This window comes from Canis lupus, chromosome 26 (genome assembly GCF_048164855.1).
Source record: "Canis lupus baileyi chromosome 26, mCanLup2.hap1, whole genome shotgun sequence".
Lineage (NCBI taxonomy): Eukaryota > Metazoa > Chordata > Mammalia > Carnivora > Canidae > Canis > Canis lupus.
The window spans coordinates 3,430,156-3,443,448 of NC_132863.1; the positions used below are offsets into that span (position 1 = coordinate 3,430,156).

General features: G+C 38.6%; 1 long non-coding RNA gene across 3 annotated transcripts in view; it reads right to left on the reverse strand.

The window, feature by feature from the left end:
* Positions 1-13,293, reverse strand: part of LOC140617971 (uncharacterized) — a 33,190-nt gene that overhangs the window by 12,265 nt on the left and 7,632 nt on the right. Inside the window, exons 2-4 of one of the 3 annotated variants that reach the window (XR_012018124.1) lie at positions 5,042-5,315; positions 3,232-3,367; positions 735-876 (exon numbers count right to left, since the gene is read on the reverse strand). This is a non-coding gene — a long non-coding RNA (uncharacterized lncRNA). Of the gene's footprint in view, positions 1-734; positions 877-3,231; positions 3,368-5,041; positions 5,316-13,293 lie in introns of those variants that run through there. The other 2 variants (XR_012018126.1, XR_012018125.1) reach the window with 2 other exon arrangements.

A 13,293-nucleotide genomic window follows, 5' to 3' on the forward strand; every position in this document is an offset into this window, starting at 1 on the left:
AATTTGTGTTGTGGGTGTGAGAGAATCTGTAACTAATTATTAATTATTAAAAGTCGGCAAACTGAATTCTCATGCTTCTAACGTAAGTAGCAGAATTCTCCTGCCTGATGCTTTTCTTTCGCCTGGTTTTGCTTCTCGCACACTGAAAACTGTAAAAATCAAGGACGAATCTATTCATAAGATGTCACCGTACTATTTAAGCTGGCTTTTATAAATGCCATTTAAAGCTTGGCCAAAGTTCAAAGGTACTAGAAATCTCCTACATAATGTCCAGAGCAAGGTATGGACCAGATTATGTTGTATTTGCTGAGTGTTGCTCATATTCTTGACTTCTGATGATGATGTCATAGGAGCCACTTAAATAGGGAAGTAAGTCGTTCTCAGAATTTCTGTGGCAGGCCACTCACTGCACCCCCGAAGTGGTACAGAAGGAGACTCGAAGCGATGGAGTAACAACACAGTAATCTCTCTGCCAAGATCACATGGCCAGGCAATTCTGTACAAATCCATGGAACACTTTGCAGGCCCAACTACAAAGTCACCTCAGCAGTTCAGACACTAGAGAGCAATGTTTCGGACTATGTTAGGACTTTGGTCTTGGCCAATAGCTTAGAAAAGAGAAAGAAAGAAAGAAACATAAATAAATAAATAAATAAATAAATAAATAAATAAATAAATAAATAAATAAAAATTGTTTTTAAAAATTTCATTTATTTATTCATGAGAGACACACAGAGAGGCAGAGACACAGGCAGAGAGAGAAGCAGGCTTCATGCAGGGAACCCGTTGTGGGACTTGATCTCCGGACTCCAGGATCATACACTGGACCGAAGGCAGATGCTCAACCACTGAGCCACCCAGGCATCCCAAAAATTTCTTAATGAAATAAAAAAACCTCATGAGTCCTTTTTTCCTCCCTAAACCCTCATGTTATTGTAATGGAAACAAATAACTTTTGGTTCTATTACTATAAATAACTATTAATATTTTGATAATTTTAAGATGAATAACAACAAAATCCTTTTATATTTGACAAATGATAGTATATATATATATATATATATATATATATATATATATATATATGCAAATCCAAGGACTGATTCAGACCCTCAAATGCACAAATGGATGTGCAATTCTACCAGTAACTTTTGCTTCACCAGGGATATTGAGGACTAAGAACAATATTTTTCATTTGAGTTAAGTGACAGTTAGTAGTAAGTCAATACTCATTATTTCAAGATAAAAAAAGTCCCCAAACTTGCTCTTTGTTAAGGAGTATAGACCTTTGCAAGTTCTATCTGCTTCCATATCTCTTATTCTACAAACATTGTGGTTCTCAAAGTTTGGAGCATATAAGAATGATACAAGGAACCTGCAGAAAAGGTAGAGCCTTACTGTGTTGATTTGGGTGAACAGGCCCAGGAAGCTGCATTTTAACATGCATACCAGGATGTGTAAGACTGCTTTAAGCAGTAGCCACTTCTTATAATTGATCATGCCTCATGGGCATGTCACTTTCAAGTTTACAGTGCTTTTAAGGCAAAATCATCTAACACAGAAGTTGGTTTATTATAAAATGTTGATTATCTCACATAATTGACTGAATACTGTACCAAAAGTGAAAAACAGAATGGTTGTAAACATATTGGCTTTGACCCTCGTGATGGCAGGGCTGATGGAGAGCTGGAGCTCAGGCCACTGCCCAGGATCATGAGAGTGTCGAACCCCCGGAAATGATCCACATTCAAAAATCGAAGTGTGGTTTCTACTGAATGTGTTTTGCTTTTGCACTATTGTAAAGCAAAAACAAAAACAAAAACAAAAACAAAAAACTACTTAACCATTATAAGTTGGAGACTATCTATATATTAGAAATATATAATATATATTTCTTTAAAAATATATATTTCTTTAAAACCTAGTTCTCATCCTTCTCACTTTCCTCAACAGTAGTTACTCAGAGCCTCTCTCTTGTCTGAAAAAAAAATCTTTCCTGAATACAAAGTGGATTCATGTCTTTTCTTCCCTGCCTTATTTACTTTTTTGATCCATTCTTTTATTTTTGACCAATAATTTTACCTTGTTCCCATTAAATTAGCCTCATCAGCTGCTCTGAGCTCTACTCAGTACTCTGATTCTTCTACACTGACCAGTTCCAAGAAGCTCTGGGACGATTCAGACACCAGTGCAGGTGGAGCAGGAGAGCAGAGGAAGCTGAATAATGCAACACGGGGCACATCTAATGTACATACTGAGCTCAGGGGAAGTCATTTGGACAAAAGCTCCTATCACCAAGAAGTATTTGAAATCATTAGCTTATGCTAGTATCACTCTTTCATGAGTTGGATATTATTAACCCCACTTTCCAAATGAAGAAACTAAATTTCATACACAGTAAATACATTCTACTGCCAGACAATAAAAGTTCCAATAACTCCCATCTGCCAGACATATTATTCAAACATTTTTCTAAAAATGGTATTGTATACTGAAAAAATATTATTTTTGTGTGATATAGCCTATGGAAATGATTTCCATAAAATATATAATGAAATTTGAATTTAGCATGACTTAATATTAGCTTGATTTGCTATTCATGATTTATAAAACAAATATTTTCTATTAACAAGATGACTATATTAATTTTCATAAACTACCTTCATCTCATATCCCTTACACTATTCTCTTTTGAATATTGGCTTTTTCTTGTATTTTTCTCTATTTCTACAAAACATGAGGCTGTGACACTGATGAAGGCTTGCTTCAGGTTGATACAAGCAAGACTTGAAGTCATTGTATAATCACTCATAGTTTTGGGGATCTGAGGTATACAAATTTTTCTACATAGCTTGGAGCCATGGCTGTTATCATGTGGCCCACCATTCACTTTTGCTTTAAAGGAAAACTTTGTTAGAATCTTCACTAGCAGATCAATTTAGATTGGGAAGAAGCAATCATACCCTCTGAGAACCTACTGGTGCAATGCAATCCCACTCGAAATTACCACAGGAACTTGAAAAGCTGAATCTAAAATCCATGCAGAGCTATAAAAAAGAAAACAAAACCTCGAAACAACTATACAGTCTTATGTGGGAAAAATTGCCCCATTAGAAAATAATGCCTACTTAAAGCTATAGTAACTAAGAAAATGTTGTATCACTGCAGGGATAGACAGAGAACAAAAATGAAAGCAAAACACCCACCATGAATGAGTTCCCAGAAACATACCTATGCATCTATAAGCAACTTAATTTGAGGCAGAGCTGGTTCTGTGGATCAGAGGTGACAGAAAGGGCTTTCAACAAATGGTGCAGGATGATTAGTCCTTCATAGGAAAATGAAGTTAAAACAACCTTGCGCCATACTAAAAACAAAAGATGGGTTAAAGATTTAAGTGGGAAATGTAAAACACATTCCTTAGCAAATAATATAAGAGAATATCTGTATGACCTTGGAGTACATAGGAGTTCTTAATTTTCAAGAAGCACAAATTATAAGGAGAGAGAATCATTCAGTTATAGTTTAATTACAACGTAATATTTTAAAAAAAGATTTTATTTATTTATTCATGAGAGAGAGAGAGAGAGAGAGAGAGAGAGAGGCAGAGACACAGGCAGAGAGAGAAGCAGGCTCCGTGCAGGGAGCCTGACGTGGGACTCGATCCCGAGTCTCCAGGATCAGGCCCTGGGCTGTAGGCAGCGCTAAACCGCTGAACCACCTGGGCTGCCCAACAAAGTAATATTAATAAGAAATTGAGGGGCACCTGGGTGGCTCGGTGGTTGTGCATCTGCCTTCAGCTCAGGGCATGATCCCGGGGTCCTGGGATCAAGCCCTGCATTGGGCTCCCCAAGGGCAACGTGCTTCTCCCTCTGCCTGTGTCTCTGCCTCTCTCTCCACTTCTCTCATGAATAAATAAATAAAATCTTTTTTAAAAAAAGCAAATGGCAGCACAGATAACTGTCATTAAATCCAGCCTCTCCAGTGATTTCTTTGATGCCAGCCTGTGCCCTTTCAATGCATCCTCCATATCTCTCCAGGGAAATCTACCAGACGCTCAGGTGTCCTTTCTTTGGAATCCAGTGCCTGACCACAGATAAGGAACCCTGGTCTCATTGGCTCCATTATGTGGTCCCTGCTCCCCTCTGTCACAGCTCGGAGGACAGAGACACTGAAGATGAGAGTCCTGAGTGAGATGCAGTGTGACCCATTCTTGCTGTGTCACCTGGTGAGTCATACTTATTTACTCCAGTGGTAAATAAGCAAAGTTCCTCCCATGTCCATCTTACCCAGCTTGCTTGTGGGCTCTTCTGTGGGCAAACACTAGCAGACTCCTTAGAGCATGGAAAAATCCAGCACTGAATGGGCAAGGGCATGGCTCAGTGGGTAACGATGGTGATGTGGGCAGAAATGTGGTGAACAGATGTCTGTCCAAAGCAGAATGAAACAAGTTAGAGAAAAAGTGCAAATGCATGAATTAAACAAGTGATTGACAGTAGCAGAGAATTTGCAAGAAGAAGATTGGAAAGTAAGGAAGAAGTGTATTAGATGTGTTTCTAAAATAGGGATCCATGTAGTAGAAGGAAATGATCTTTTCATATGTGGGGTAAGCTACAGATAAACCCAAGGAATAATTATTTAATTTCCAAGCAGAGCTCCGAAATAGCATGAGCCATTTCAAGAGGTTGGATCACTTAACAATGGCATGTGAGTGTCTATATGGCACACGCCATGCAGCTATGTGGTGGACAATGTTCCCCGAAGGGACAGGACTTAGACCCAAAACCTGATGTCATGTGCTGTCTTGCTTTTTTTTTTTTTTTTTTTCTTCTTATTTTGCTTCAAGTGTTCAAGAGTTAACCAGCAGTACATTCTTCTCATCTCAGCTCCTCAATCATTCCTGGGTTTCTGATGACATGGTATGTGACTGATGTTTGTAAACACAGTAAATAGTTTTTTGTTGTCGTTTTTTGGGTTTTTTTTTTTTTTTTTGATACTCTTAGGATGTGAGGGCTATCTGCCAAGATGTTTGTTAACCTACTGATTGCCAGGCTGATTCAGCCAATTTGGCTGGCTGGGTGAGTGTCCCCTTTCTCCTTCGCTGCTCCATGTGCATCCCTCCTAAGCCTGTGTGCTTTGTCAAAGAGGATCACCTTCCCCAATAGATGTGAACTGTTCTTTGACGAAAGGTATACCAGTGCCCCCCTGCTAGAATATCCAAATAAGTTCTCAAGGTCCGTTTGTGGGAGAATGTAGAGTAGTCAGGCTTCCAAGTCTCCATACATATCCAATGGGCACTGCATGTGGCAGTCAGCCTTAAAAAAAAAAACAAAAACAAATAAATGAAATAAAACAAAGATACTTAAAAAAACACCATCACTTCTACTGGTTTAGAAGTCATGCATTTAAATGGGAGTTGATTTAAATATTTTCATTTTAAAATACCGCCAGTTAAGACAATTAATTTGCTTTCTAGCAATTCTGAAATGCTGTTTTGAAATGGTCTGAAATGTTCTGCGATGCTCGTAAGATATTTTGCTAACATTTTAATGACAGCTCACAAATCAAACATTTACAGTTTGTTGAGGGAGAATACGAACATTTCTCCATTGGTGTTTGTGTGTGTGAGGTAAAGATATGGAAGTAGGGGTAGAACTTGACATTCCTAGTTTACGTCCTTGCCTTGTTTTTACATCTTTTCCACTCTCAGTCCAGTGAGATGAGCCCACCCCTTAAAAGCAAGCCCCATTACACAAGGTCTATTTTAAAGGGCCATCCCATAAAACAATGTGTGACAGGATTAGAACACCTGCCTTTAAAAGCACTTCCTCCCTGTCATGTAGGACTTGATTTAGCACCGAGGCACAGGATTTCCCTGACAGTCTGAGTACCTTATGAGGCCTGAGTACAGGTGCAAAACAGATCTTCCCTGGACTGTGAGCCGGGCTTTAAGCAGAGTACAGTGAAGTGTCACGGACTGTGGCCATTCTCAGTGAAGAAATCACTGGGGAGGAGGAGGGATGGACCAGGGTAGCCAAATTTTCAGGGCTGAGTGCAAATTTCCCTCATTTATACAACAGCAAATAAATATCTGTCTGGTCAAAGAAGGTGACTGTATATACAGGTGTCTACTTGGTGATCCCTTATTTTATTTGTGTACATGGAGAGGAGGCTGTGTAGAAACACAGATGTGCCTTTGGGCCCATTGGCCTTATTCAGTGTGAAAAATGTAGGTCCCAAATCTTTATGGAGAAGAAGGGAAGACATTTTCCTTAGACCCCAAGTCATTTCAATCACGGGCCCCTAGATGGGCTCCTGAAAGGACATGGTGCCTCAATTTAGATCACACAGTCCTGGCTTGTCTTCCTGAAACTAGCCCCATGTGCAAGCCCAGATGCACTGCAGAACCACGTCTTTAGTAATAATGACTCAAAATTTACTTATCCCCTATGATTGGTGAGCTGAAGTTTGGACACAGAGCTTACACAGCATGAACTGTGAGGTCAGGGTAACTTAACTAACTTGCTAACTGCACATGTTTGGGAAAGTGATGTGACATCTCTGAGTCTCAGTGTCTTAATCTTTAAAATGGATGTTATACTACCCAACCAATCAAATGGATGATATCTGAGAGCACTTAGCAAGAGCCTGTCACATAGTAATTACTGATAACTAGCAGGGCTAATGGAATTACATTCTTACTAATGGTCTGACATTGTAGGGATGGACCACATTTGTTGTGTGAATCCTGATGAGAATTTTAAGGAGGTTTTGTGTATTCAGTAGGAAAAAGAAATGATTTTAGTTTACACAGGCTGGTGAGGGAAGGGTAAATAGTGGCCTCTGCCTCTCTGTGGGCCAGTTCATACTATATTGCCCTCATCTGTGTGCCTATAGACCCAGGAAATTTAATAGCTAGAAGGCCTTTTGAGGCTAACTAGACTAAATGCCCTCAAACTAGAGTAGTGGTAACTCCAGGAGGTACCCAGTGTCTTTTGATGGAGGATATAGGCATGGAGACTTTTATGATTAATCAAGTTCAATTCCTGATTTACATGTGAGCTCTTAGCTAAAAATCAGTATGCATGAGAGTAAACCTGCTGGTAAGCTTACCATGCTTACCATTCCCACATTTCCTTTCAGAGGAAATTCATGCATTCAGTATCCACTGAGGAGTAACCTCAGACACTTTCTAAATGTTCAGGACACAGGGTGCCTGGGTGGCTCAGATTGCTAAGCATCCAATTCTTGATTTCAGCTCAGGTCATGATCTCAGGGTTGTGAGATCAAGCCCCAAATTGGGCTCCATGCTTAGTGTGGGGCCTGCTTGAGATTCTCTATCTCCTATTCCTCTGCCCCTACCCTCACTCACTCTAAATAAAATAAATATCTTTTAAAATGTTCAAACACAAGAGTAGACAATAATCCCTATGAGAAGACAGACAATAAATGAGTTAAAACCAGTAAAATCAGTTGCTTTTTCCATGGAGACACATACTAAGGAGGAAAAATGAAGCAGGGGAGGGGGGATTGGAAGAACTGGCAGGGGAGGGGAAGTTGTAATTTTAGATAGAACATTTGGAAAAGATCTCACTGAGAGAGGGACATCTGAGTAAAGACCCTGATGAAGTGAAGGTGCCTGCCTGCAGATTTCTGGGATAAGACAATCCGTGAGAGAAGGTGCAGAATCTGTGTGTGTTCAGGGATGAGCATGGGTCTAACTGAGGAACTCACTGGAAGGAAGAGAAGAGCTTCTGGGGAAGCATTATCCACTCTCACAGAGCATCCTTTTACTTTGGGATCTTGCCCAGTAGAACCAACTGGGAGAGTGCCATGCATTTCACCAAGACTGCCATTGCTAGGTGGACCTCAGTCAGAAGACGGTCCAGCAGGACTTCACATCTTTGGGTTTGTGCTTGTCAGTCATGGAGTTAGTTGGAGAGATGTTACCCTTTGGGCTGCTTGCTCTGAAGAATGTGACACTCTTTGAGAATGTGGAGAAACAAGCCAGAGCCCAGGGAGATTCCCTGGCAATGAAATGCTCCCTGCCACTGGAACATGGACTAGAATACAAAGAAGATTCTTGTGAGGGTAGGTGGATCTGTAACCCTGAATGAGCAGAGGACTTTGCATGCCAGACAAATAGGGGGTCTGAGGACAGGACAAAAGCAAAAGAATGATCAAAGACACAAACTCATTGCTCAGAAATGATGATGTAAAGTTGATAGACAACTTGAAGGAAAGAGAATTTTTTAAATTTTATTTTGCTTCAGAGTGAGTGAACACTGGTTAGGGGAGCAGACACCTAGAATGTTTGGTGCAGGCAAGATTCTGGAATAGATTACTCATTCTGCTTCCCTTTTAAAAGGAATCTGATCACAAGAAGCTAACATGGGTTTACTGAGAAATAGCAATTTCACACTAACCCTTATTTCTGTTTCTTTAAAGGAATACTGGATTAAACCATATAGTGGTCATTATATTTTAAGGAAACTTTTGGCCAAAGATCAGAGAAGATCCCTCTTTTCTTGCTAAAACCTAAATTAATCAATAGGCTTTATTTATCAGGGGGTGAATAAATAATACATTTAAAAAATCACAATTCTAATAAAAAATAGATAACAAATCACAATTCTTTCCAATATAATTTAAAGATGATATTAATAAATACTTAGCCCTCTGTTAGAGAGATATTCCTATTTGATGTTCTCAAAGGTGTGAGCAAAACTTGGGGCTGACTTTACCTCCTACCTTTACTCCTTTCCATCCTAAGAATGTAAGAAAGAAAGAAAAGAGGAAGGAAGAAGGAAGGAAGGAAGGAAGGAAGGAAGGAAGGAAGGAAGGAAACAAAGAAGGAAGGAAGGAAGAAGTTCACCTAAGGCAGTGGTTCTCAGAGTGTGGACTCCTGACCTGCAGCATCCAAATTACCTAGAAGCCTGTTAGAAATACATATTCTCAGGCTCTACCCCAGACCTGCTGAGCAAGACACTCTGAGGTGGAGGCCTTGCAATCTGTATGTCAATGAGCCCTCCAGCAGATTCTGATCCCACTGAGTCAGAGAGCCACAACTCTATAGTCACAGACACCATGGGATACTTATGTAAGTTATCTTGTATAGTGGAAAGGCCTGGTCCTGTTGGAATCTGCTGTTAGCAAGAGTCCAATAATTCCTCTTTGTCCATTGCTAAAGAAGGCATTTTCACCCGACAAATAAATGGCCAAGAGGTCCCTGTGGCCTGCTAGACTACAGTTAGATATTTGACAGGGTATTTAATGATGCATTTTGGAAAATATGGGGAAATGAAAAATTTTGGAAAATATGACAATTATTTGGATCAGTAATGAGATGACAGACTAAATACCATATATACTGAGAGCACTATCAACCCATATAGAAGACTCCAGCAGTTGACTCATGGCTCCGAACCCTGCCTCATTGATTTATGTGTTTTATTACTAACCTACATAGAAATTCTCATGATATGTCTCTCAGATTATCTAATAATGCACAAAGTTAATTGATGACATTGTCTAACAAAATTAGGATTCAAAACACTGATAAACTGCTGCAGACTGTTGGCAGGAATGCTTTTGTTTTGAGTGATGAGCATGGTTTTTTTACATTTTTTTATGTTGGAGACTGTAATGTGATGACCCTAAGTAAAAGAAAAAAAAAATGGTGATGAGTTGACTCAGAAACTATGTTTGCAAAGAATTCTCAATGGTATTTGTTACCATAAAATATAAATATAAATATATTGAAAATATATTTGAAAAAATATATTTGAAAAAATATATTTGTTATTTTTTAAAAATAATATTTTTTAAAAATATATTGAAAAATATATTAGAAATATACTGAAACATATTTCAAATATATTTGAAAATATATTGAAAATATATTCTTTAAAAAATATATTTGAAAATATATTAAAAATATATTGAAAAAATATAAATATTCTTCCTAAAGGAGGAATCATGAGACATGGCAGCCACACATTTGACTTCAATATTTGATTTCTTTACCGGAACTATTGGGTCTTAAATGAAGGTCATTAAGTTTGCCTTGCTCAGATCACACTTACAGAATTACACTCAGTCTGGGCACCATATTTTAATTGGTATGCATATCAGTGGGAGCACATTTAAAAGACACTGGTCAAGAAATGGAAGTTATGGGATCCCTGGGTGGAACAGCGGTTTAGCGATCCTGGAGACCCGGGATCGAATCCCACATCGGGCTCCCGGTGCATGGAGCCTGGTTCTCCCTCTGCCTGTGTCTCTGCCTCTCTCTCTCTCTCTCTCTCTCTCTCTCTCTGTGTGTGTGTGTGTGTGTGTGTGTGACTATCATAAATAAATAAAAAAAATTAAAAAAAAGAAATGGAAGTTATGCAAGACACATTTAAGAAGTATTGAGAAACCTTGTAGGATATTTAACCTGAAAAAGACAAGGTTCAAAGGCCTTGCCAGCCATCTTGAAGTACTTGAAATACTCTCCTGTCCAAGTAGGACCATCTTTGTTTGGTGTGTCCACCAGGGATAGAATCCAAAGAAGAGAGAGATAACTGGGAATGAAGACATAGGTTTTCACTTAATATATAAAAGATTTTCCCAAGAGACATAAAAGTTTCCCAGGTTGCAGTAAACTCTTTGTTGTTGGAATGCTAAAATCTAGAAGATCACTTAAGAGGTGAAGTTGCAAGAATTCAAGCAGCATAAAAATAAACTGCCTTTAAAGTCTTTAATCCCCCTATCCTTGCATAAGTGTGCTAGTAGCATGATGAGCATTAAAAAAAAAAAAAAAAGAGTTAAATCCTGCACTATTACTATAGTTGGCATTGTTCTAAACATTTTGCATGTACTCACTCATTTAATCATCATGATAACCCTACGACAGAGGTACTGTCATTATCCTTCTTTTACAGATGAGGAAATCAAGGCACAGAGAAAATAAGTAATTTGCTCATGACCACATAGCCAGCACTCATCAGAGCTGGAATTGAACCCTGGCAATCCGGCTCCCAGGCCACATTATGCCATCATGCTCTCCAGCATAGGGAAGAGCTCTGACTTGCCCACAAAAGTACACTGGTCAAGCAGACCAAGTAGCTCACATCAAGGGAAAGACATGTGTATATACATGTGCACATACAGTTCCACATATATATATATATATATATAAAGATATTAATATGTCAACACAATGCCATTCATTGGTTATGATTCCAAATCCTTATGAACACAAATGCCTAAACAAGAAAATCCTGATAAAAATCATTATTAAGTCTGGAAATTCAAGACAGCCAGCAGTTTTCCCCCTTTGTAGCTTTTGCATTTACTATTCCCTCCCCTGGAAACCTTTTCTTTGGGCTATTTCCAAGACAGGCTCCTCATCCAAGAGGTCTATCTTGACCTCTTAATTTAAAATGTCCCCTAATTATCTCCCTCTCTGTGATGTTATTCTAACCTATTATTTAATAGTTCTTATCTCTGTCAGATAATGTATCATTTATTTACTTTTTATTTTCTTGATGCACAAAACCTATGCTTTTTCTGAATTAGCAACTGTTTGAAAACTATAAACAATAGATGGGACCCTAAAAATAAATATGTAGTTGAGCATAGGAATGAATAAATCAATGAATGAATGAGAAAATTCTGGAAGTTTCATATGATTAAAGATATTGCCTTCACATCACTTCACATCGATTAGTATGGCAGCTATTTAAAACAAACAGAAAAACCAAATTAAATGAAACTAAACCAGAAAATGACAAATGTTGGAGAAGTTGCAGAGAAGTTGGAACACTTGTGAACTGCTGGTAGGAATGCAAATGGGCAGCTGCTATGGAAAACAGTAAAATAGGGCCTCAAAAAATTAAAAGTAAGATTAGCATATGATCCAGCAATTCCACTTCTGGGTTTATACCCAAAAGTGTTGAAAGCAGAGTCTTGAAGAGATATTGCACAGCAATGTCCATAGCAGCATTATTCACAATAAGCAAGAAGTGGAAGCAAACCGAGCATCCCACAGACAGATGAAATGATAAACTTGTTATATACATACGTGGATTATTGTTCAGGTTTACAAAGGAAGGAAGTTCTGACACCTGCTGCAACATGGATGAAACTTGAGGACATTACACTAAGTGAAATAAGGTAGTCACAAGAAGACAAATACTATATGATATTATTTATATCACGCACTTAGAGGTGTTAAATTCATAGAGACAGAGAGCAAAATGGTGGTTTCCAGAGTCTGGGAGAAGGAAGGAATGGGGAGCTTTGTTTGATGGGACTGAAATTTCAGTTTTATAAGATGAAAAGAGCTCTGGAGATGAATAGCGGTAATGTTTGCCTAGCAATGTGATGTTTGCCTAACTTTCTGCCACTGAACCTCACACTTAAAATGGTTAAAATGGTAAATTTTATGTGTATTTTCTGAGTTTATTTGTATGTGTATTTTATTGCAAATAATAATAATAATAATAATAATAATAATAATAATAGATTATACCTCCTTCATGGGCCTGTAACATTTTACATTTTTACTTTGAGCAAAGCTATCACTTTCTCCATTAACCAGGGGCCATGCTGCAAATGTCTTGGGATACACGCCTATCTGTGAGGAGGTTAGCATCTTTCACTCACCTTCAAAATTCTGTACAAGGCTGCTCTTGGCCTCACCAATTCAGGTTCTTGGCAACTTTCTTGCCTAGAAGTGATGATGGAAACTCCTGGAAAAATATTTTCCTATCACCTTTTCTTACTTGGAAGACACAATTTTTCCAGAACGAAGACCAATTAGCTCATCAACATGAAAGTCATTACATTTCTTCTTCTAAATATCTTTTACAGCCTACTAATTGGATTAAATGTTGAGGTCACGTGACTCTTACTGCCTATCTACACAGTCATTTATTTTCTTTTGCCTGAGTGATTTAGGCAGAACCTATGTTGGGTTTTTTTTTTTTTTTCATGTTGGGGTTAATTTCTTCTTGGTTTGTTCAGATAGAGTGAATGCTGTTTGAACACTTGAGATGCACTGGTCAGCAGTCCTCAGGTCACTCACATGGCCTGTGTGACATCATGCTGCGAGGTACACTCCTTGTGCAAACAGAACCCACACATTACAGACTGAATGGCTAAATGTTGGGGGCGGGGAGGGGTTTGACCTCTGAGCCTCCTACTGGGTGCTCTTGTGCTTTCTCATTGCAAATGTTGTGACTTGGCTCCCTGTACCTGGGAGTGTACACCTGTGAAGCATCTAGAAGTGTGATTTTCTCCCATCAC